The following is a 23,415-nucleotide window of genomic DNA, read 5'->3' as shown; positions in this document are numbered from 1 at the left end:
TGGACCCTGAGTCGAGGGCCGGGGTACAGGTGGTGAATTTGGGAAGTGACCTCTTGGAGTGCTGGGAGGGAAGATGAAGGAAAATGGGGAAAAGGAAGGTTGCTATGGTAACTGGATCCTTGGGGACCAGCTGGAGGACTGCAGGGTGCCTGCCTGAGCTGTCCCATCATAGTGTGGTAGAAGAAGCTAAGCATCTGTCTCCCATCTCCGTGTCCGTCGGTGAGGCTGCTCCTGACATTCTTGGGATACCCAACTGTGACTCAGCCAGTTCCTGGGCCACAGGAAACCCCTCTGCAAAGGACACAGATGTACAAACTGGAAAACTTGGTGTAGACACAGTGGGACCAGCATGGTGTGAGCAGGGCTAACAATGAGTGCCTTCCACACAGTGAATGTGGAGCGACCACGTCACTTCTGAGCCTTAGTCTTAACTGTAAGAGGACAATGCTACCTCTTCTACTGGGTCATTTTCTCTTTAAAATATCTCTATTACAGTGTGTGTGTGTGTGTGTGTGTGTGTGCGTGCGTGCGTGTGCGTGTGCGTGTGTGTGTGTGTGTGTGTGCGTGTGCGTGTGCGTGTGCGTGCGTGTGCGTGTGTGTGTGTGCGTGTGTGTGTGTGTGTGTGCGTGTGCGTGTGTGTGTGTGTGTGCCTGCGTGCGTGCGTGCGTGTGTGTGTGTGTGCGTGCGTGCGTGTGCGTGTGCGTGTGTGTGTGTGTGTGTGTGTCCGTCCTTGCATGCCATAGCACACTTTTGAGATCAGAGGACAACCTACAGGAGTCGATCCTTTCCTTTCGCCGCCGTATGGGTCCTGGGATTGAACTCCATTCATTAAATTTAGTGGCAATCACTTTAACCCACGGAGCCACTTCAATGGCCCCAGGTTTTTGTTTGTTTGTCTTGTTTTTGAGATAGGTTTTCATGTAGCCCAGGCTAATCCCCCAATGTAATATATAGACCAGGCTGACCTTGAGCTCCTCATTATCCTGTCTCCACCTCCCAACCAATGCTCTAAGTGTAAGCGTGTGCCACCATACTCAACTTCTGTCACGTTAATTTGACCTAACTTACTTGCTTTTCTTTCCAGAGTCTTGTTGTATAGCCCCAAATGGCCCCAAATTGACACTCTTCCTGCCTTGGGATCTCTAGTAGCTGGGGTTACAGGTCCCACCATGCCTGGCCTACTTTGAACATTAAATAAGGTAATAGTAGCACAGTGCCTAGCACACAGTAGGTACTCAATGAAGATTACCTTTTTGGGGGGATGTTCTTGACTATCCAGAAGCCATTTTTGAGCTTTGGGGAAAGAGTTCATTGATTGAGTTGTAGGCACTTGCAGAGGGCACAATCCTCAACAGAGCTCCAGGCTGCCAAACAGAGACATGATAATTATTCTCCTAGGATAGTCCCCTCTGATGGGCATGTGACAATCTTGGGAGTTGCAGTTCTCCTGTGCCTCTGTGCTTCTCTCTATACAGTAGTGTTATGGTGTCTTAGTCTGTCCTAGCTGCTCAAAAAGATACTTTAGGCTGGGTAACCCATGACCAACAGACACTTATTTAGCATTCTGGAGGCTGGGAAATGCAATATTAAGGTGCTAGAAGATTGGGGGTCTAGTGAGGGTTCATTCCTCATGGGAGGATTCTTCCTCTCTGCATATCCCCAGCAGTAGGAGTGGAAGGTCCTCAGGCCACACCTCTGAATACCATTGCACAGTATATTGCATGTCACTACGAAGATTTTGACTAGAGATTCAAACAGAGGCCAGGAAGGCCAGGGACCTGGGGCCCATAGACAGCAGGCCTCATCTCTCTCCATCCTGGATACTGAACTATCAGGGAGTCCACAGACCATCGTTAGAAACACCAAGGAGGAGAGTAGACATACTGTCCAGGGTCTCAAATAAGCCAGGTCCCTTATTACAGGAAGAAGTGCCCAGTGAGAAGACATAGTGGATCTGCTGAGGGTTATTTCTTGCCCCTTGCCTGGAGGTTAGTTGGGAGCACCCCCTAAATAATGGGGAGGAGAGAAGCCTCATGGGGTGACCTCCCATCTACTTCATCCTACCTCACCCCATCAGCCTGGAATGGCTGAAGACTCTAGACTCCTGTTATGGGGTCCACTGCAAGCTGAGTGGAAGCCCTAAAGTCATCTGGAAGGAGAGGGAGGAGAGGCAGGCTATGGAGTTGACATAGCATCCTGGATTCCAAGAAGGGTTGGACTAGAGGAGAAAGGAAGCCCAGTAGGGGGTCTTACTGCCTACCCTAGTCACTTCAGGAATGCAGCTCCTGTGACTGTCTCAGGAGGAAGCCCCTCCCATCCACTCCCAAGAGGCAGCTGCTTCCACAGTCATGAATAGGAAATTACCTGAGCAAGGCCATCTTCTTCTGTGTTAGTCAGGTTTCTCCTCATGGGCTCCAGATCCCAGTGGTACTAAGTTGCAGCCTCAAGCACCTTGGGCAAGGCTAGGTCTGAGGGCATCCAAAACCCCCAAGGAGTGCCTAATGGGTCTTCTCTTGCTAGGTACCATCTAGAGCTTTCTCCGCCCTGAGTACCCGGCAGGGTATCTCTCTCTATCTTCATCCCCACATTAGACTCCTGTCCTTGAGGGATGGAGTTCATGGAACTGGGCAGACACACAGGTCGTCCCCTGCCCACTCTGGGCCATGACCACCTGACTATTACAATTTCATTACATGTACCTCAAAGGCTAACCCCAGCCATGCAGAAGGCTATGAGGATTATAGGGAAAGGAGACACAGGACTCCCTGATGCTGGGGCCACTGGCCTTGCCAGTGCCCAGCAGGGACCTCCTACTTCTGCTCTTCTCCAGAATCTTCAGGTTCAAGAGCCCTTGAACTTTCTGCCAGCATGGTCTCCTTTCCTGGGCTCATTAAAGTGTATGCTCAAAGCCTGAGGGGTATATGCAGGTAGTCACGCTTATGAACTAGGGTCTTTCAGGGAGCACAGAGCTTGGAGAGGAAAGGAAAGACCAGCTCTTCCCCTAGAATTCCACAGCCAACCCCAGTCTTCTGAGTTGCTATTTGTCAACCCAAGAGCCTAGGCATGATCTAGAACCTTAAATATCCAGACAGATCATTTGTGGGCAGCCATCTGCACTTGTACTGTAGCTTAGGACTCACAGATGTCAGAGCCTGGAGCGGGAGCTCATGGGCATTAGGCTTCTTCTCTGAGGTGGCATCTCCCAGTTGTGAGTGAGTCAATTGCAGGCCCAGCACCAGCAGACACCAGACAGCAACCTCCCAGTGGAGCAGGATTTGAGCCCATGAACCAATGTCCATAGTCAGGGTGGCAGGGACTATCTGATGATGGATGTACCTGCTGAGCACACTCAAGTGTACAAAAGCATGGTGCCAGTGTGCAGGCATGGAGGCGCTGACACGTGCTTGTGAGTGTATCCAAGTGTATGGATTGACAGGTTCTTTTTTTTTCTTCCACATCGTCTGCGTCAGGGACAATCTATCATTTCCTCTCTGTAATGATGGTGACCTGATTAAAATTTTTATTGGATTCCACAAAATAATCTCATATACAACCTCCCCCCCAGGGACTCTGCTGGAGGAGATGACAGCACAGGACAGTGGGAAATGAGGATCTGGGGGCCACTAGAAGAAGAGGGGGTGACAGGGGGCGTGAGGAAGGTTGAGTCAGAAGGGAATTCATGTGCCTCCGACACCGTGGGCAAAGCCAGCCGGGCAGAGGAGAAAGTTGTGGGGTTTAAGCTGGGCTCCTGGGAGGCTGCAGCCTGGAGCACCAGGAGCCAGCTGTGAGAGGCATTCTGGTGATCTACTTTGTCAGGAGGCCTTGCAGGTAACAGGACGGGACCAGGGGCAGGGACAGAAGATGCCACTCACTTGTTTCTTCTCTTCCCAGACTAAGGCTCTGGTTCCATGGCAGAACTGAGAACGCCAGAGTCTGCACATGCCCTGGAGTCTCAGGGCCAAGGGAGTCTCCCTGTGAAAGTCAGACCGGGGTACCCCCTGGTTGCCACAGAGCCCAGACTGTGGCTTTCCTTGGAGACGTCACGTCACTAGCCTGGTTCAGTCACCACTTTAGGAAAGTCGGTCAACGTCTTTGTCCTTGGTTTCCTTGACATCTGAGGATCGGAAGTTCAGGAAGATTCCGGAACATCACAGATGTTTTAAAGGGCCTGGCTCAGGTGAGTGTTCTTATCCAGCAGCTGCCCTTTCTACCTAATGGTAACTCAGTCCTTCCCTTATTCTGCAAGCACTCCTTCAATTCCCCCTGTCCTCAGAGCACTGGGGACTGACATTTCCCAGCTCACGGGGCTGACATCCCATCGGGAAATGAGCACAGTTGAGATAAGGAAGGGGGAAAGTGCTTTAGATAGTGATAGGTGGGGAAAAAACAAGCACAGGCCTGAAAAAGCCCCCGGGGGGGGGCAACCTAACAAGTGGGGCTCCCTGAGTGAGCACCTGGAGTCTAGATACAGAGTTGGTGAGGCCTGCAGGTCCCCAGCCTGAGACTCTGAAGTCGCACAAGTACAAAGGCCCTGAGGTGGGAATGCTGTCAATGTAGAGTAACATCAAAGAGACCAGTGTGGGGGAGCAGAGTGAGCTTGGGGAGGGAGTGGGGGCAGTGTACCGAATGTGGTGCAGGCTCCTGTGAGGACTTGGGCTTTGCAGAGTTCTCCCCCTCCCCATCACCTGGGTGAGTGAGCGTGTGTGGTCCTTTTCCCTTGCCTCCTGTTGACACAACACGGCCAGGCCAGGGTCACTGGACTCTTGGAACAACCCTGCTCCCAGGCAGCTGAATTGAGGTGGTAAGGTTGGAATGAGGGTGAAGTGAGGCTGAGCAGGGCCTGGCTGGGCCCCAGGGATGCCCCCTCATTGCTGTCCTCCCGCCCCCAACTCTCCTTGCCAGGCCCACCAATTCTGGACACCCCAGGATCAAGTCCGATCTTGGCTTTGGCACATTCTCAACTAGAAGAGGATGTGGCCGATGCAGTCCATGGGGAAGGAGCATGGGGAGGTGACTAGGACTGTGTGGCCCTGGCCATGTGCCAGCTTGGGCCCACTGTGGGGAAGTGAGGGGGGCTCTGTGCAGTCCACAGAATAGACAGCACCTGTGGCCAGGAAGGGAAAATATAGGCCTGCTATTGGAGACCTTGGCAAGAACTCAGCCTCTCTTCCTTTTTTTTGTTTTTTTGTTTGTTTGTTTTTGTTTTGTTTTTTGAGACAACATTTCTCTGTGTAGCCCTGGCTGTCCCGGAACTCACTCTACAGACCAGACTGGCTTCAGACTTGGAGATCCACCCGCCTCTGCCTCCCAAGTGTTGGTATAAAAGGTGTGCGCCACCACCACAGCGTGGCAATTTCTTCCTTAATACAAACTGCTTTGGGGTACCAACCTTGTACCAATGCGGGTGGAGAGCACATAGCCAGAGCAAAATAACCTAGGGGAAATGGTGGCCCTGTACTGATTGCACAGTAGCAGATGCCAGGCCAGGACTGCCAGATGCGAGCGTCCAAGAAGGTGCTAGGAGGACCATCCAGATACTAGAAGGACAGAGAGGGGTGTCGCCCATGGTTCAGACCTAACAAGGGGGTGTGGATTAGACAGCCACAAATGCCTGCAATGGTAGGAGTCTGGGAAGAAAAGCGGCACAGGTGCCCTGCTGAGGGGGCCCTGATGGTGGGAGTCAGAGGCTATGTAGGCTCTGTACAAGCACTTGGTGGGGATCAAATCTACATTTCTTTTTTTCCCTTTGAAGATTTTATTTATTTATTCTGTTCTACCTGCATGTATACCTGTAGGCCAGAAGAGGACACCAGATCTCATTATAGATGGTTGTGAGCCACTATTGTGGTTGCTGGGAATTGAACTCAGGAACTCTGGAAGAGCAGTCAGTGCTCTTGACCTCTGAGCCATCTCTCCAGCCCCCAAATCTGTGTTTCTAACAGGCTGTCTAACTCTAGAGTGGAGACTGAGTTGGAGGAAGCAGAGGCCCACTGAGGTACTCATGAGAGAGATGGGGCTGAGGAGTATAACAAGAGTGGGGTGTGCAGTGTTAGTACTGCTGGGACAAGGAATGTTCTCGAATAGGGAAGGATGAAGGCCAGGGGTCTGAAGAGGGGAATGATGGGTGGGGCAGAGCAGCTCTGAGGTGTGGTGTAGTGCCTGGTCAGATTTGGGAAGGTAAGGCTGACACCTATAGGGGCCTTTGAAATCCATCACCAGAGGATCAGGAGCATGAAACCTGGACCTTGTCGTCCATGCCTCTCAGTCTGTCTACCCAAATGGCTCACCCATCCAGGCCCTTAAATAGAAAGCCTTGTGGAAAGGGTTTTGCCCAGAGAAGTTATTTTTACTAAGTGCCCAAGTATTTTAAAAGAGGGCAAAGCCAATGGGTTGCATGCTTCCTTAGGTCCCAGTAAATCAAGGATGAGGGCAAGGGCCAGGCTGGTTGACCCAAATATGTGCTGCGTTGCTGGGTAACCGTCAGTCAGCTCTGCAAGCTGGCATCTGTGGAATGGAGGACTTGGAAAGAAACTCACACAGCCACCTGGGGCCTGGAACTGGAAACTACCAGGCAGAGTGGGGAAGTGCCCCCAAATGTCTCCTGAGAGAGAGTGTGTGTCCAGATCCTCTGGAAGCTGCTCTTTAGGAGGCAGGGAGGTGAGAAGGACCGAGTGGCTTCCCAGGGAGACCCACATGGCTGCAGGAGCCAGCTCAACAAGGAGGCTTAGCGGTTCCTGGCGCAGGCTGTGTGGCAGGTGGCAGAGGCCAGCTCCCTGCTCCAGTGTGGGACCCTTGCCTCTTTCTCCTCAGCTCTTGTTTTTGGCAGCTGCCATGGTTAGCTACAGTGAAGCACTGACTGTTTCTATGGGGAGCTAGCCTCCCCTGGGCTCCTCACTCGCTGTGTGTTCACTGAAAACTTGAGTCAGGGAGAAGCATACACAGACAGGCAACCCACACCACAGTGAACTGGGGGACAACCCCCCCCCACACACACACACACATCACTAGCCTGCCAGAAATTCCTCCATCAAGGCAGGTTGTGGCAAGATAGCTCAGGGCATAATGCCATTAGCAGCCAAATTTGATGACCCGAATCTGACCTCCTGGACACATAGGGTGGAAGGAGAGAACAGACTTCTACCAATTGTCTTTTGATCTCTATGTGCACACTGAGGCTTGTGCTTGTATGCGAATGCAATTGCATGTGAGAGAGAGAGCGCGTGCGCGCACACACACATACACACACACACACACACACACACACACACACACACACACACACGCTACATACATAGATGTAATTTTAAAATTAAAAACAAATAAAGCAGCTTGTTATCTTAGAGGCAGAAGTGACTGAGAGAACGTTCCAGAATCTGAGCTTGGCTCTTCCCAGGTAGGAGAACACACCAGTCACAAATCAGGTTGCAAGGCCCCCACATGGGCTTTCTTTCTTCTCTACAAGCTTGTGGAGCACCCCTGCCCACCCCCACCCCCACTTTGAAGTATGACCTAGAGCTAAAATTTGCCGTCTGTGTACCTCAGACCACAGGCAGCAGGAAGTGGTAGCAGTGGTGGTTGGGTGGGGGACAGGGGATGGGGTGGAACATGAAGGGGGGCACGGTAGTGACAGCTCCAGACCCAGCACCCCTAGCGAGGAGAACTGGAAGCGCATCTGGATAAGCCCGGCCCAGCATCAGCACCACAGGGAATACAGAAGAGGAGCCTCAGGGAATCTGTGCTTGTCCCCTTCCCCTACCCAGATGGCCTCTGCTCGGGCCCATGCATGTCCTGCTCCCTCTGGTATCAAAACCTCTACCCTTCCAGCTGAAGTCCTTCTCAGGTCAGGACAGGCTATTCCGCTCCCTCTGCCCCATTCACCTGTGGTGCTCACCAGAAGCCTCATCCTTTGCAGCCTCCTCTCTATGACATAAGGCCCAGCCCACCCTCTTCTTTCACACATGCCCTTTACCCAAGCCTTGGGGGCTACAGGCTCCTGGCTCCCTTGCCCCTCACTGGCAGCAAAGACAAGATGTAAAGGGCACCTGCTCTCTGAGGCCATGGTGACATCCAGGCCTAGGCTGCTACCGGGACCCATGTCTGGATCCATGGTCCCACCATAGTCAGGGTCTGAGTTGATGTCCGTGGCCCATGGTAACACCAAAGGCCACACAGATGCCTGGAGTCTAGGTCGCAACCTGAGACTGTGTTGGTGTCAGAGGGCCATGCCACCACAGGGGCCATGCTGAGCTGGATGTCCTGTGTTGTCACAAGGTGCCATGATGTTGTCCATGCCTGGGCTACTGCCTAGGGCCATGTCTAAGTCTATGCCTCAGCAGCAGCCAGGATCTGAATTGATGTTCCTGGCTCTTGTTACCACTGAGACCTATGCCGATGCCTGGGGTTTGAACAGCCACCTGAGACCATGTTGGTGTCAGAGGGCCTTGTTACCACTGGGGTCCATACTGATCTGGGTGTCCTGTGCTGCCACCGGTGACATCCAGGCCTGAGTGAGCTGCTATCAAGGGCCATGTCTGGGTCCGTGGTCCTGCTGCAGCTGGGATCTGTGATGGTGTCCATGGCCCGTGTTGCCAGAGGGGGTCATAGGAACTATGCATGTTGAAATCCAAGGCCTGTGTTAAGGTGGCCTGGCCCTGAGATAGTTGACCCTGCCTCTTGCTGGTCACTGCAGCAGGATAGCTGGCCCGCCTCTCATGGAGAGATGGCCCCATCCCTCACCACGGGTGTGGGAGAGCTGGCCCTGATGGTTTGGGCCTAGGCTCTGCCCCTTGCCTAAGAGGGGAGATCACAGTGGCCCAGACCAACCAGCTCAGCTGCTACCCAGACCCACATCCTGGGCCTTGGGGTGGCCCACCTTAACATCCACCCCATCTATGACCTGCTGGAGTGTGCGAAGGGACTGGTCCTGCAGAACAATAACCACAGGATCTCCGTGACTCGGGGCAACAGCAGGATATCAGAGAGGAGTTTTAGTGAGGGTCCAGTGATGAAGGTGTGCCAGAGGCCTTGAGCCAGACCAGTGACTCATTGCAATGAACATTTTGTGGGTGGGGCTGATTGGACAAAAGGGTTTACTCCGTGACACACCGTAGCTCCCAATGCCTCTGGGGTGAATGAAGAGGTGTTGGAGAGATGGAGAAATGAAGGGTTTTTGTTTGTTTGTTTGTTTTTAATTGATTTTGGGGGGATGCTCCAGGGGTGAGGGGGAGACACAGAAGGACTAGGAGGTGAGCAGGATTGGGGCGCATGATGTGAAATTCCCATGGAATCAATAAAGAATTATGTTTGAAAAAAAATAAAGGGCACTTGCTTAAGCTTTCTAAAGACCCACTTAGTACTCATCTACCTCTGACAGCATAGGACCCAGGTGACATCTGGCCCATTGTACAGATAGTGGGACTAAGACCCAGGCAGAGTAAAGGGTGCTACACAGTTTAAAGACCCTCGAGGTCTCCAATCCCCTATTATTTGCCAGTGTACCACCTTAATCATGTGGCTTACCCTCTCAGGATCTCAGATCCTAATTTATAACTCAGGGAGGCAGCTGACAATGAAACCCCTAGCCTCCTGGTGGCACTGTTGAAGATTAATAAGCAGAGCTCTTAGCCCAGCACTGGCAGTCCAGAGTAGGAAGCAGGTGACTCTCCCTGGGAGTACAGTCTTGAGAAGCAGGAGCCCACTCCAGTCCTGGCCAAAGATGGCAGGATGGGCAGGTTGCCTGGCAGCATGGAGTGGGCACAGCAGGAGCTCAGAATGCATCTAGACTGGGTAGCTGGGGGCCTGCAGAGCAGGACAAGTGCCAAGCTTGTCCCTGGCATCACTGGAGACTCAGCAGTTCTGACACTCATGGTGTGGGTGGAGCCTGGACCACTGCTCAGGAATTGTGTTGAAACGGGAGTTTCTTATGTCTATAATGCCTCCCTGCCTCTCTGCAGCCCCAGCATTAAAGAGATAGGCTTGTGTGTGGTGGTTTGAATGAAAATGCCCCCATAAGCAGCCCATACGGAGTGGCACTACTAGGAGGTGTGGCCTTGTTGGAGTAGGTGTAGGCTTATTGGAGGAAGTGTGTCACTGAGGGTGGAGCTTTGAGGTTTCAGATGCCCAAGCCAGGCCCAGTGTCTCACTCTCTTCCTGCTGCCTGCTGATTCAGATGTGGAACTCTCAGCTCTCACTCCAGCACCTTGTCTGCCTACATGTTGCTATGCTTCTCACCATGATGGTAATGGACTCAACCTCTGAAACTGTAAGCCAGCTCCAATGAAATGTTTTCATTTATAAGAGTCGCTGCGGTCATGGTGTCTCTTCACAGCAATAGAAACCCTAACTAAGACAGAGTGTTTCTTCCTTCACAGTTCAATGACACTGTCCCTGTCTTCTATCTAGATGGCCTCCACAGTCTCTTCTATAGCATGGCAGTCATCATCTTTGCTTTCCAGAGGCCAGGTGGCTCAGAGTCCTGGTCACTAGGAGGTCAGAGCATTACACCCTATCTTGTAACAAGGTACCTGTGGGACTAAGATTCTGCCTAAGTCCTGTCTTAGGACACCGAGGAAAGAGAATTGCCGCTGTAAGGCACTGTGCTCCTATCCACAGCCTCATCCCACCTCCACCTCCAGTTCTTCACACGTGGAATCAGATTCATTCACTAGGGAAGCACTAGTGGTCACCTGACCCCAACACCCTCCTACCCCACCCCCACCTTCTGAGAGTGGTCCCTGACTTGCTCTAGGGAGCTGTCCTCCCCTGGGTCAGGATTGATTCTGTCTTTGTCTCCAGGCTGGAAATGTGGCCTGAGCCTGGCCAATGAGCAGTCACATGTGCTTTAGGGCACATGACCTAAGTGAAATCAATAAAATTGATTCTGGAATGGTGGACTCATGGACTTAGAGCCGATAGAATGTCACTGTAGAGCTTCTGGGGTGAAGGCTGGGAGTTCGATTCACCACCAAGGGAAAGACAGCAAAGAAAACATCTTCACAATAGTGTTTGCACCCCTAGAGTCAGATGTGCCTGAAGTCCCCATGTCCCCTTATGGCTCAACTATGTGAGCCAAGACATTGCTTCCCCCCACCCCCACCCTTCCTTTCTTCTCTTCCTTTCTTTTCAATGTCTGGGGTTCTAATTTAGGGCCTTGTGCGTTCTAAGTACATACCCTGCCGCTAAACTGCACGGTACCCAGCCTTTTTTGGTTTTCTTAAGCTGTGTGGAGTAAAGTTGGTATTACTCATACCCAAGAGAGTCTTCACCAGTCCAAGAATAAACATGTTGAGAGAGCAGTCCTCCGTAGTGACAGTGGGGACAACTGCTTGGACAGCCAGTCTCTGAGCCTCAGGGCACAGTCCTAGCCTTACCATCAAGGGCAGAAGCTAAAAGCCTTGCTAACCCAGATGCATCTTGCCCCCTCCGCCACCCTGTCAGGAAAGAGGGCTCATCCTGGATCCTGACCCACTCTTGGTGAACTCTGTAATCCCCTCTCAGAGGGCTGACTGAGGCTGCTCTCAACAGTTGCATGGGCCTTTCTCTGGGGATTGAGAAAGTCTTGGAGGTCCAACCTACCACCCCAGAGAGGTGGGCAGAGGCAACAGGACCTGACAGGCCAGATGCGGAAGAAAGGAAAGCGGAGAGGGGGGTGGGCAGAAGAAGAAAGGGCTACTTCAAAGCTCATAAAATCATAGAGAGCTGACTGCCCAAGAGGAGTACTGGCTGCTTCCTAAATTATGCAGATTTGTGCAAATGTTATGCAAATTAGCCATGCAAAGGTGGCAGGGGGCACTTGCTGACAGGCTAGCTCGGGAGCCTTCTCATCAGTCAGTCAGCCTCTGCTTCGGAAGTAGAGGAGCTGTCACCTCTGCCAGGGAGGGGGTGGGGGGCGCGCAGGGTCTGGTTTATTTGTGACTACAGCTTACCTTTCCCTCCTGGAGGTCCCTCCCTCAAGTGCCCCTCCAACTCACCTTCCATACCTAATTTCTTCTCAGAGGTGGCTACTTACAGTCAGGACTCTCTGGTAACCTGATCTAGCCTCCCCTTCTCTTGTTACAGATGAGAAACTAGAGGCTCAGACCTGCAGAGACACTGTCCCTGAAGATCTGCGGTTGACTCAGTCTGAGTCCTCTCCCATCACCCGCCGGAAGAGTTGGTCTTCTGCACAGTCAGAATAGGCTCTCCTCTCCTGACTTCCAACCCCAGCCCCACATGGTTGCCTTGATCCTGCCACTGCCTCTGGGATTCTTCCAGCTGTATACTGACTCTTCGCCCTGGGGTCTGCTTTATAGAACTTAGGTTTAAAAGCTCATAGCATTTGGTCCCCAGGATATGGGTGTCAGAACTGGGAACTATACAACCATCATCTTGAAACTCTAAGGACGCCTCCTTGTGCACAAAAAGGTAAAGCCTCCTTCTAGATGCTCCCAGTGGCCCCTCACAGCTGGCTGAACTGCCCCCTCCCCCTCCACTTTTCAGAGTCTCTCATCCTTTAATCACAATTATGGGAACAGTAAAACATGGCCCGTCTTTGTTGAGTGCTCGCTTTGTGCCAGGCACCATTAGGAAACATTTAACATCCTCAACCACAGCCCTCTAGGTCAGAATCTATTATTACCCTCATTTCACAACGTTACCAGAGAGCAGAGATACCAACTCAGTCATTCATGGCTGTCCATCTGATAGGTGAAGTGGTAGAGTTCTACCCAAGTATGCCTGGTGCCAGAGCACAAATTTAGGAGGCCCCCTCAGTGCAGACTCCCTTCTCCTTCTCCAGGAAGCGTGGGCTGTGATACGAAAGACACCTGCCAATTTCAAAGCATCATTCCTAGACTGCTATAGCACCCAAGGCTGCTTTCTTCTTGAATCCCTACTGCCCCAGAGTCCAGTGGCTTGATCTGGAAGTTGCTCATGAGGTCTGTATGGCAAGAGTTTGCTAAGGACAGGGCCGGTCTCCCTTCCTCCATCACCCACTGTGGGCCAATTGGATATAGAGCCTGGAGGAGGGCTGCAGAGGAGTCCAGCGAGCCCAGGCCCAGACAGCTTTCCCAGGGCTCCCCATGCCTGGATACTCTATTCCATTCTAAGTTTTCTTTGTACATGTGGTAGAGAAGGACAAGGGACTTCCTTGACCTCAGACCACCCTTTCCTCTCAATACCTCCTGCTCCCCAGGGTATCCCGCTCTTTTATTCTTTGTCCCCTGGAACCTAGGGACCCTCCAGCAGCCCTTCTCCTGGGATAAAGGAGAGGAGAGCTGAAGCTGCCAGGAGACCATGAAGGATGTGCAGGTCCAGTCCCTTAGTGTACAGATGAGGGTAGAGGTGAGGTTTGAACCCTGGGTCCTGAATCTTCTCATTGCTCCTGGAGACTCTGCTTCAGTCCACGGACTTGGAATCTCTTAGGGCTGTAGACACATTTGAGAGTCTGGAGGAAACCCCTAATACTAATGAATGAAGGCACAAAGGAGGAGGCCCTAGAGTCTGTCTGTGCCTTGGCCTCAAAGCTCGGAGCCTGTGGCCTAGGCATCCCTGACTCTCCAATGCTAGTCTATTTCCTAAAAGCTGCTTCTTGCTGACATCTGGGACTCCCTGGACAGACAGCTTAGCCAATCAGTGAGCTTCCGGCTCAGTGACAGCCCCTGCCTGGAAAAAAAAAATGGAATGTGACTGAAGAAGACACATTAACCTCTGGACTCTACATACATGTGTACACATAAAGGTCTTGAGCAACATCATCCAAGGCTGTCCTCTGACCTTAACATGCATTCATGCACTCATACGCACACACAAACAAGAGCACATGTACAAAAGGATATTCCCAAGGATCCTTTGTATAATAGCAAAATACCAGAAACTGCCCATCTCCCATCAATACGGGAATTGTTTAAAGAACTAAGGAATACTTTGAAGCAGCTAAAAGGGGTAAAAAAAATTAATTTCTATCATGAAAGACTCCCCCAAACTTATGGGGAGAAGCAAATTCCAGAATGAGTTCTATGAAGTAGTATTCTATTTAAGTCATTTTTTTTTTTGAAAAAATGACAGTTTGGGCCAGGTGTGGTAGCTCATACCTTTAACTCCAGCACCCCAGAGGCAGAGGCAAAGATCTCTGTGAATTCCAGGTCAGCCTAGACAGGGTCTTCATAGTAAGACCTTGTCTCAAAAACAAAACAAAACAACAACAAAACGCAGCTCTGTCCACATGCAGATATTTGGCTCACTCTGCAAGGGGTGGAACCGACTTTGAGGTATCCAGCACAGAGCTAACAATAGGAGTGTGGCTGCTCAGGGGAGGGAACCTGTGTCGTAGGGTGGCAGGCTGCTTGAGTTTTGTGGTGAAAACAATAAGCATGGTAATCCTTGAGTACGTTCCAACTACCCAAATACAAAAGTAAGTACCTTCTCCCCTCCACACCTCTGAAGGCTGCATAGGGGTGAGGAAGGCCCGTGCAGTGTATTCTGACTGGCTCCTCCTGGCTGTCCCTCCCCTGCCCCACCACAGCCAAGCTCATTTGGTCTTGGCTGCCCTGGCTCTGCCCTCAGGGTTATGGAGCTGTCAGCTTGGTTTTCACAACCCTCCATCAACGGGGCGGGTGGCCATCCCTCAATCCCGATCAAACTGGATGCCGTCAGCTTTGTAACATCCGCTCCCTCGGGCCCCAGCGAGAAGCCATGAGGTAGGGACAAGTTCCAAAGATGCCCAGGCTCTCAGGCCACAGCTTCCTCGGCTCCAGGAAACAGCTCCCCGAACAACAAGCAGGAAGAAGGAACCCAATCCAGCGCTGCCTTGTGCCTGGACATGTTGGAGAGACAGAGAGCCCTGTGGAACCCTGGGAGCGAGGTCAGAGATTAGCCGAACTTCCCACTCTGGATATCAGCTGACAGGCTCAGGGAAGGATACTGACTTCCCCAAATCCCTCCAGTGAGTCTGTGCGGCACTTCTGCCCACCCCAAAGCTCCCACAGAGAGGTTTGGCCTCGGTGTCCTTTCTCACCAGCCTCCCATGGCAGAAAATTCAAGAACCATCTACAAGAAGCTGACAGGGCAGGAATAGCCAGGCCCAAGGGGCCAGAAGCAAGCCAAAAAGGCTCACATCTCGGTCAGTCATCAGTGGCCCAGGGAAAATATTGACCTTCTAGCTCCTAATGCCAAATTCCATGAAAGCTACAACTCCAGACTGAGAAAATCCACCAGGGTTTCATAAATATTTGAAAGTGTCCTATTGATTATCATCCTGTTAGGGCTGCAGCCCTGGGTTTGAGGGTGGGCAGGGACAGAAGGCTGGGCCCTCCCCATACCACAAGATCCCCCAAATCATTTAGTCATCCATTCAGAATCTGTTCATGTTTGTATCCACAGGAAGCCCAGGAAGGCTTAGACTGGGAAGGAGTGGCTGGTGAGGGATGTGGGGGAGAAAGATTTCTTGCTTTATTCTCGGCTAGCTTTTCAAATTTTTTAAACATATAAACATGTTCTCTTTTCAAAATAATAAATAAAACGTTTAAACTGCTCCTGGGGCAACCATCTCCCCATTCCTGTTTAGATACATCAAGGAGATGACAAAATAGGAAATTGGACTCTGCCGAGGGGTATCCAGCTGGGGCCAGGGGTGATCCAGTTGTCTGCACCAACTACTGTGTCAGCATTTGTCTGTGACTGTTTATACTTGTCATCCTAAGAGTTCTGAGATGCCCAGGGCTCATATGAGCATAACTGCTAAATGACGCTGAGCGGGTTTGGGACAGGCTCTGTGCACTGCATACACGGAACAATGACAGGTCATGGGGTGTATTTGGGGGCGGTGGGGTCGAAGCCCTGCTTTCTGCCAATGTGCCGGGTCTCTTAAGGCCGAGGAGAGGGTTTTCAGGCCCTACCATGCTGCTGAGGTGACCTTCTAAGTGGCCAAGGGTTGCTGCCCTCACCTTAGGTGTTTGCTGAAGTAGTGGCTCCCTCAGCAGCCTTGAGCTAGCATGGTTAGTGTTCCAGGAGCTTTTCCTCTTTAGGTCCCAAAACCTCAGGCTTCTGCCCCAACGTAACCCAACTTCTCAACAGCTACTGTGTACAGCAGGCTTCCTGAACAGCCCAATAAACATGAAGGAAGACTGTGGAGGCGTTGCCATGCTGAGGCCCCCAGAGAGCACCTGGAACTCAGCCCCCGGATAGTGGTTACAAGTTCAGCTGCAGGATCACGAGGACAGAGGAGCTGTGCACACAAATCTTCACATCTGTACCTGCACATCTGTGTGTACACATGTGACACATGAACACATCATTTTTTTAAAAGATTTATTTATTTATTATGTATACAGCGATCTACCTGCATGTACGCCTGCATGCCAGAAGAGGGCACCAGATCTCATTATAGGTGGATGTGAGCCACCATGTGGTTGCTGGGAATTGAACTCAGGACCTCTGGAAGGGCAGCCAGTGCTCTTAACCTCTGAGCCATCTCTCCAGTCCTTAAGGGTTGTTTTTAATTTTAAAGATTTGCTTATTTTTTTTATTTGTGTGAGTATTTTGTGTGCATGTACATGTGTGTACCACTCATGTGCCTGGTGTCTACAGAGGTCAGAAGAAGGCATCTAATCCCCTGGAACTGGAGTTTTGGGTGGCTGTGAACCATTATGTGAGTGCTGGGACTCAAACTTGGGTCATCTGGGAAGGAAGCCAATGCTTTAACTGCTGAGCCATCTCTCCAGCCCCCGTCGGAGGGGTTTTGTTATTGTTTCTCGTTATTGTTGTTTAGAGACAGTCTCATTGTGTAACTCAGGTTGGTCGTGGAACTTGGGATAACCTTGAGCTCCTATCTTAGCTCTCAGAGCACTGACATTACAAATGTGTTGCCGCCATGCTCAACTTGTGCATGTTTTTACTGTGTGCTCTGACATGCACAGGGGTGTGAAACATACATGTCCTCCAACATACGCTGGTGGACAAACAGTGGGGTGCAGGAAGGTTTGGAGTTGGAGGGGCTTAGCTACCTCCCAGGGTCCAAGAATCATCAGACAGGGAACCCCTAGCCATCAGAGTTGGGGATCCTGGTAAACCTTGTCCTCGTGTTTCCCAGCTCCACCTGCACCCCAGGTTTCTTAAGGCAGAAGAAAGGGGAAATTTGGTGCCTGTGTTCTTACTTCTAGCACATGCTCTTCATACATATCCCCTCATATTATAGTGTAGATGGAGGAATCAGTCATACATGTGGTACAGACACCCCAGGGTAGTTATGACATGGGTAGAAAGAGCCACCTCTGTGTCTGTCAGCTTCTCAAGGGGTCGGATCACACCCTGACAGTGTCTACTCAAAAGACTCCAGTGAGTGAGACCCAACTAGGTAAACACTTGACACCTCTGTTTCATCCTCTTGACCAGCTGTGACAGGATTTTTGATTCTAATTAGTGATGTCACAGAGTCGCATTCAGTCCCAGAGTGAAGCTGGGAGTTACACATTTCCAAACACCTCTCGTTACTCTTAGACAGCCTTGACAATTCTCACGGCCTCAGGTGCCCTCTGTGTCTCAAGTGCCCCAAAGCTGCCCATCCTGTAGGAAATGCATCTCCATCAGACACCCAGACACGCCACACCCCTGCACTCCGTGTCCCAGTCCTACCTGCCTTTGCCTGTTCCTGCCTACACTATGCCTGCCCTTTCCAAGGCCAACGGAGCACCTTCCAGGGCCACAGCCTCAGCCTCCCTGCTTCTTCTACAAGCTTCCCCTCCCCGACCCCCGGCCACTCAGGAAATCCTCCCCAAACCCGGAATCAGCTCTCCCTCTACTACAGCCTTCCTCTGACTCTTCTTGTCCTTTCCTGGCCCCCAGGGGTGGCCTACCACACCTGCATGTCTCTCCAGGCCAGTTTATACCCCAGCCCCAGCTCCCAGGGTAGCACTGGCCTTCCTGCCGCTTCAGGGCCTTTTGCCCATGAGTTCCCTCAGCTTGACTTTCCTTCCCCGCCTCCACCCCCGAAGGCTTTCCTAAAATTCCCATCTGACCATTTCTTGCTCATTCTGTTTTTTTTTTTTCTTTTCCTAACCTGTTGTATATTTATTAATTTCTTTTTTGTAAAGGCTTTCTATGGCTTATTTCTGGCATCTAACAAAGGTGTATTACAGAGCACTTTTAAGAAGTTTAAAGATTTAAGTGTGTGCATGTTTGGCCTACATGTATGTCTGTGCACCGTGTGCATGCCTGGTGTCTGTGGAACCAAAGAAGGGCGTCAGATCCCCTGGAACTGGAGTTACAAAAGATTATGGGCACCATGTGGGTGCTGGGAACTGAGCCCAGGTCCCCTGCCAGAGCATCCAGTGCTCTTAACTGCTGAGTCATCTCTCTAAGCTCCGTTTTTAAGTCATTTAAAGCAGTATTGAGCTATACGTTTATGGAACCAAGATCTCAAACTTTTGTTTTGTTAATGTGCATTGGTGTTTTGCAGGTGTGCATGTGTATGAGGGTGTCGGGTCTCCTGGAACTGCAGTTACAGACAGGTGTGAGCCGCCATGTGGGTGCTGGGAATTGAACCCAGGAAGAGCAATCAGTGCTCTTAACTCCGGAGCCATCTCTCCAGCTTCTAAGATTTCAAACTTATAACCACATTTTATTAATAGTCAATAAAAGAGAATCAAATCTGGATTCCTGTAAGTTACCTTGAGAAACTGCTGTCCTGACTGACACCTGTCCATCATTAGGCAACTTTTGGACATGGCCACCCATGTCTTTCTAACCAATCGAGTGACTTACCGTTTAGTGCATATTTTCCTGTAACTAATCATTCAGGGTATTGTTCTGTTTTGTTTGTATGTTTATCCCTGTGTTTCTTTTTTCTATTCTCTGTCTCCTGCGCCAAATGTCAGTCCTGCAAAAGATCAACGTCTGCGTTTCACTGACCACTCAAAAGACAAAAGTGCCTGACACAGTAGCTGCTCATTAAATGAATAAATGAAGGATAGCCTAGCGGTTAACTTACCATCGCTCCCTAGTGAGAGAGAGAAGACTGTAGGTACCTCACCCACAGGAAAAAGGAAATTAAGATGGGGAGGGCAGTTTGGCTCTCCAAAGACTAGGCTAGCCCAATCCAGAACCTGGCTAGAGGGAGCCAAGTGGTGAGAAAGGGCCCTGGGTTAGCCCTGCAGGCAGGCAGCAGAAGCATGCAAAGGGCCCGGTGCCCGTCACGTGCCCGTCACGTGCCCTTGTGCATGGGTAGGGGGAAGAGAATGACACGCACATGCGCCTGAGGGATGCTGCCGGCTCATTGCTGTAGATTTGTATTCCTGCCGACTTTTATTTCAGGCCTTGTTTATTTCTCCTTAAAACGCGGCTGCTGTGCCAAGAGTCGTACCCGAATTAGCTGCGAGTGTGTAATTTTACAGCTATTACCCGGGTGTTTCTGTGACTTGGATAATAATGAGAGAAATATAAACAAACAACAGCTCGGTGGTTTAGCAGGGAGGCCTCGGAGCTGCACGTGTAGGCTTCCAAGGGGAGGAGTCCCCCCCTTCCCTGGCCTCCTTTCTACCCACCCCCACCTGGTCACGTCAGCCCCAGAAACAGGGTGTCGGCTGGGTAGGTCATGGAGCACTGGCCCCAAGATGTTTGTGCCCCCAGAGGGACAGTGCCCACCCACAGCCATCCTCCTCATTCTCCCCTCTACAAAAGCTAACAAAGACCTGGCCTAATTATGGGACATTTCCCTTCTCTGGTGGCTAATGGCAGCAGAGCATGTGTGACATTTTGCTCTCTTTCCTTTATTCTTGCTTTTTATCTACTGTTGCTAAAGGCTCCAGGCCGAGGCTGGTACAGATGCCCATCCCCCCTCCCGGAGTTCGGCCCTTCCACTCCTCACAGCCCCCCCTCCATACTCAGAAAGAGAGAGCGTGTCCAACCCTCTGGGCCACTCCTAGGGAAATGGGACTCGGGGGTGTCTGGGCTGGTCTTGGGCTCCAGAGGTAAACAGAGACCTGTGTCTCGCTCGCATCAGCTCAGCTGAGGTCTCACAGAAGCCTTCCGTATGTCCGTGTACCTCTCTGCTTCAGTTTCCCTAAACCTGTGCCAGGAAACATCTGATTCCCCCACGTTCTTCCTGCTGTAACACCAAGGTAAGCGTCTAACGGGTTGGGAGCCGTCAAGGGTCTGGGAGACGGGTCTCTGCAGGCATGAGGCGCTCAGACTGTAGGCTTTTGCTTCAGGAGGAGCAGAAGCCATAGGGCCAAGGAGCCAGAGGAGAAGGAGGGAGAAGCTTCATGAAGCAGCTGAGCCTCGGTTTCCACAAACACAGTCACCGAAAACACCAAGCTTCGTACAGCTTTTCAAAAACAAAGCGGAAACGTCATCTCAGCAGCTCCTTCTCTCGGTGACCAGATGAGAAGAAGGGGATCCTAGAGCAGGTGTGATGTGACAACAGGAGTTACTGCAGGGTGACAGGTCAGCAGGAGGGGGCAGGGGACAAAGTGGGGGAGTGGAGGGGGGGGTCGACAGAAACAGCATGTATGAAAATGCCCAAATGAAACCCATTACTTTATGTGCTAATTTTAAAAACGTTGAAAAAAATTAGAAAAAGAAAGAAAAACATCAAATTCCTCCTTGTCTCCCCCAGAGGCAACCTCTGTGAAGTCTGGCCCCCCTGACAACTTTGGCTAAGGTAGATCTGTTCTATGTATTCACACACAGAGACTTTTTTTTTAAGAATCAAAATGGGGTCAGGGCTTATATATTGATCAGCCACTTGCTTTATCCCTCACCAATATATCACGGACTCCTTCGAGGTCAGTATATTCGGATCGAACTCATTTTTTAACGGCTATGGGGTGCTCCAATGTCCTGCTGGACCGCCATTTATATCTCTAACCTTGCATCAGTGGTCATCTGGGTTGGCTCCAATTTGGGGCTCTATCAGTTTTTTTGAAACCATAAATAATAGTTACTTGACAGTCCCAAAGCTTAGTGTCTTAATTGAGGCATTTATTCTGCTCACAGTCTGCAAGGGCAGTCTCGGGCTGGGCTGGGCTGGGCTCACTCCCGGGTGGGCGCATTCACAGGCCTGTGGTCAGCTGGAGGAATAGCTGTGGCTGTAACCTGGGAGGACTCTGGCTTGGGGTTTTCGCAAAGATCTATTTATCCTTATTTAATGAATATAAGTATTTTGCCTTCACGTATGTATGTGCACTGAGTGTGTCCTGGTGCCTACAGAGGCCGTGAGAGGGCATCAGATCCCCTGGAACTGGAGTTACAGGCAGTTACAGCCATGTAGACGCTGGGAACTAAATCCGGGTCCCCTGGAAGAGCAGCAAGCGCTCCTGACTGCTGCGCCATCTCTCCAGCCCCCAGGACTCTTGTGTCATAGTCCAGGCTCGTGCTGCAGCAGGCCTGCTGAGGCTTGTTCCCAAGGTGGGAGCCAGTGGAAGAACTATTCCATCTGCACTTGGAGTCTATGCACGATCACATCCACCGCAACATCCCCTTAGCCAGTGCTAGCAGGGAAGTTAATCCAGGATTAAGGGAAGAAAAACCTAACCCTAACTGATGGGGGAATTGGCAAATTGAGGCCATTTTGTCGAAGAGGCTGTTACAAATAATTTTGTACCTACTGCTTTCTGTTATTTCCGGCTGGCATTTCTGCAGATGCCAAGGGAGGTCTCATGGAATGCTACTGCTCTTGCATTCCTTTAGTGGGGGTAATACCCACTGCAAAAATCATTCCTCTCAAAAGTTTACACCAATGTCTACTCTCACTGACTTCCAAAACTGATAAGTTGAAGGAGAGATGGAAAATGTTTACCAGGCACCTCCTGCCTCAATGGAGTCACCCAGCGTCTGTTACTTGCCAACCTCAAAAGTCTGGGACAAAGGATCACAGCACCCAGTGTGGAGACCTAGATACCTAGGCTGGCTACTAATCCAGTGCTCTCTGGCTTCGGGCCCTATAGCTTGACCTTTCCCAGCCTTCAGCCTTGTGTTTGGATCTTTGGTCCACATTTCTATAGGAAAGGGTCCCAGCATCATTCTTTTGTTATGGATAGTCAGTTGTTCAAGCCTCTGTGTTGAAAAGACTATTCTTTCCCCCATTGAATTTTCTTGGCTCTCTGTTGAAAATCGATAGACTGTAAATGTGAGAGTTCATTTCTGAACTCCCATTTCTGTCCCATTGATCCATACGTCTTATCTCATGCCAGTACTACACTGTCTTGATTATTGTAGCATTGTGGTAAGTTTTGAGATCTGGAAATATGAGTCTGACAACTTGGTTATTTTTTAAGATGATTTTGGCTATTTTAGCTCCCTTAAATAGACTTTATTTTTTTCAGAGCAGTTTCAAGTTTACAGCAAAATTAAAAGAACAGAGCTCCCATATGAACTCTACTTACACACATACAACCTCCCCTATCATCAGCATCCCAAGCCAGTACGTTGGTTACAGTCAATGATCCCACACTGACACATCTGAGTCCATAGTCCACATTAAGATCTTACTCTTGGTGTTGGACATCATACGAATTTTGGTAACCGACACATATCCATCATCATAGTACCCTACAGGATAGTTTCACACTTGTTAAGTTCCGTGCTCCATCTACTCATACCTCAACCTCCAGCAAGCACCACCCTTTGATATCTTTACAGTTTCGCCTTCATCAGAATGATGTCACCTGATTGTAATCATCAAGTCTGTAGCCTTTACAATTGGCTTCTTTTGCTTAGCAACATGCTTTCAACATTCTTCTGTGATTTTACATGGTTTCACTGCTCACTTTTTAAACATCTACGTATTTATGGGGTGGGGGTTGTCAACATGCCACAGCAAGGTCAGAGGACAACTTGCTAGAGTTGGCTTTTGTTTGTTTGTTTTTGTTTTTCGAGACAGGGTTTCTCTGTTTAGTTTTGGTGCCTGTCCTAGACCTCGCTCTGTAGACCAGGCTGGGGCTCTTTCCTTAAACCATATGTGTTCTGGGGATCAAACTTAGGTCATCGTGATTGTCAAGAAGTGCCTCTACCCACTGAGGCATTTCACCAGCCCTGATCAATTCTTTTATTTTTTTTAATTTTTATTTTATTTATTTATTTATTTTGGTTTTTCGAGACAGGGTTTCTCTGTGTAGCTTTGGAGCCTGTCCTGGAACTCGCTCTGTAGCCCAGGCTGGCCTCGAACTCACAGAGATCCGCCTGCCTCTGCCTCCTGAGTGCTAGGATTAAAGGTGTGCGCCACCACCGCCCGGCTTATTTTTTTTTTTTTTATTTTGTATGTATGGATGTTTTGTCTGCATGTATGTCTGTGCACCACATGCATGCCTGGTACCCATGGAAGCTAGAAGAAGTCAGATCCCCTGGAACTGGAGTTACAGACAGTTGTGAACTGCCATGTGGGTGCTGGGAATAGAACCCAGGTCTTCTGAAAGAACAAGTGCTCTTAACCACTGAGCCATCTCT

General features: G+C 50.5%; 1 protein-coding gene across 2 annotated transcripts in view; it reads left to right on the top strand.

Annotated features, from left to right (window-relative positions):
- Positions 1–23,415, top strand: part of Lingo1 (leucine rich repeat and Ig domain containing 1) — a 266,682-nt gene that overhangs the window by 220,209 nt on the left and 23,058 nt on the right. Inside the window, exons 6-8 of one of the 2 annotated variants that reach the window (XR_008222940.1) lie at positions 1,085–1,199; positions 3,892–4,177; positions 12,058–20,090. The gene's annotated coding sequence lies outside the window, so the exon portion shown is untranslated. The remainder of the gene's footprint in view (positions 1–1,084; positions 1,200–3,891; positions 4,178–12,057; positions 20,091–23,415) is intronic. The other variant, XR_008222941.1, reaches the window with a different exon arrangement.

This window comes from Peromyscus californicus, unplaced genomic scaffold, assembly GCF_007827085.1.
Source record: "Peromyscus californicus insignis strain IS unplaced genomic scaffold, ASM782708v3 Scaffold_11__1_contigs__length_118956290, whole genome shotgun sequence".
NCBI lineage: Eukaryota > Metazoa > Chordata > Mammalia > Rodentia > Cricetidae > Peromyscus > Peromyscus californicus.
This window is presented reverse-complemented; position numbering and strand designations above follow the sequence as displayed.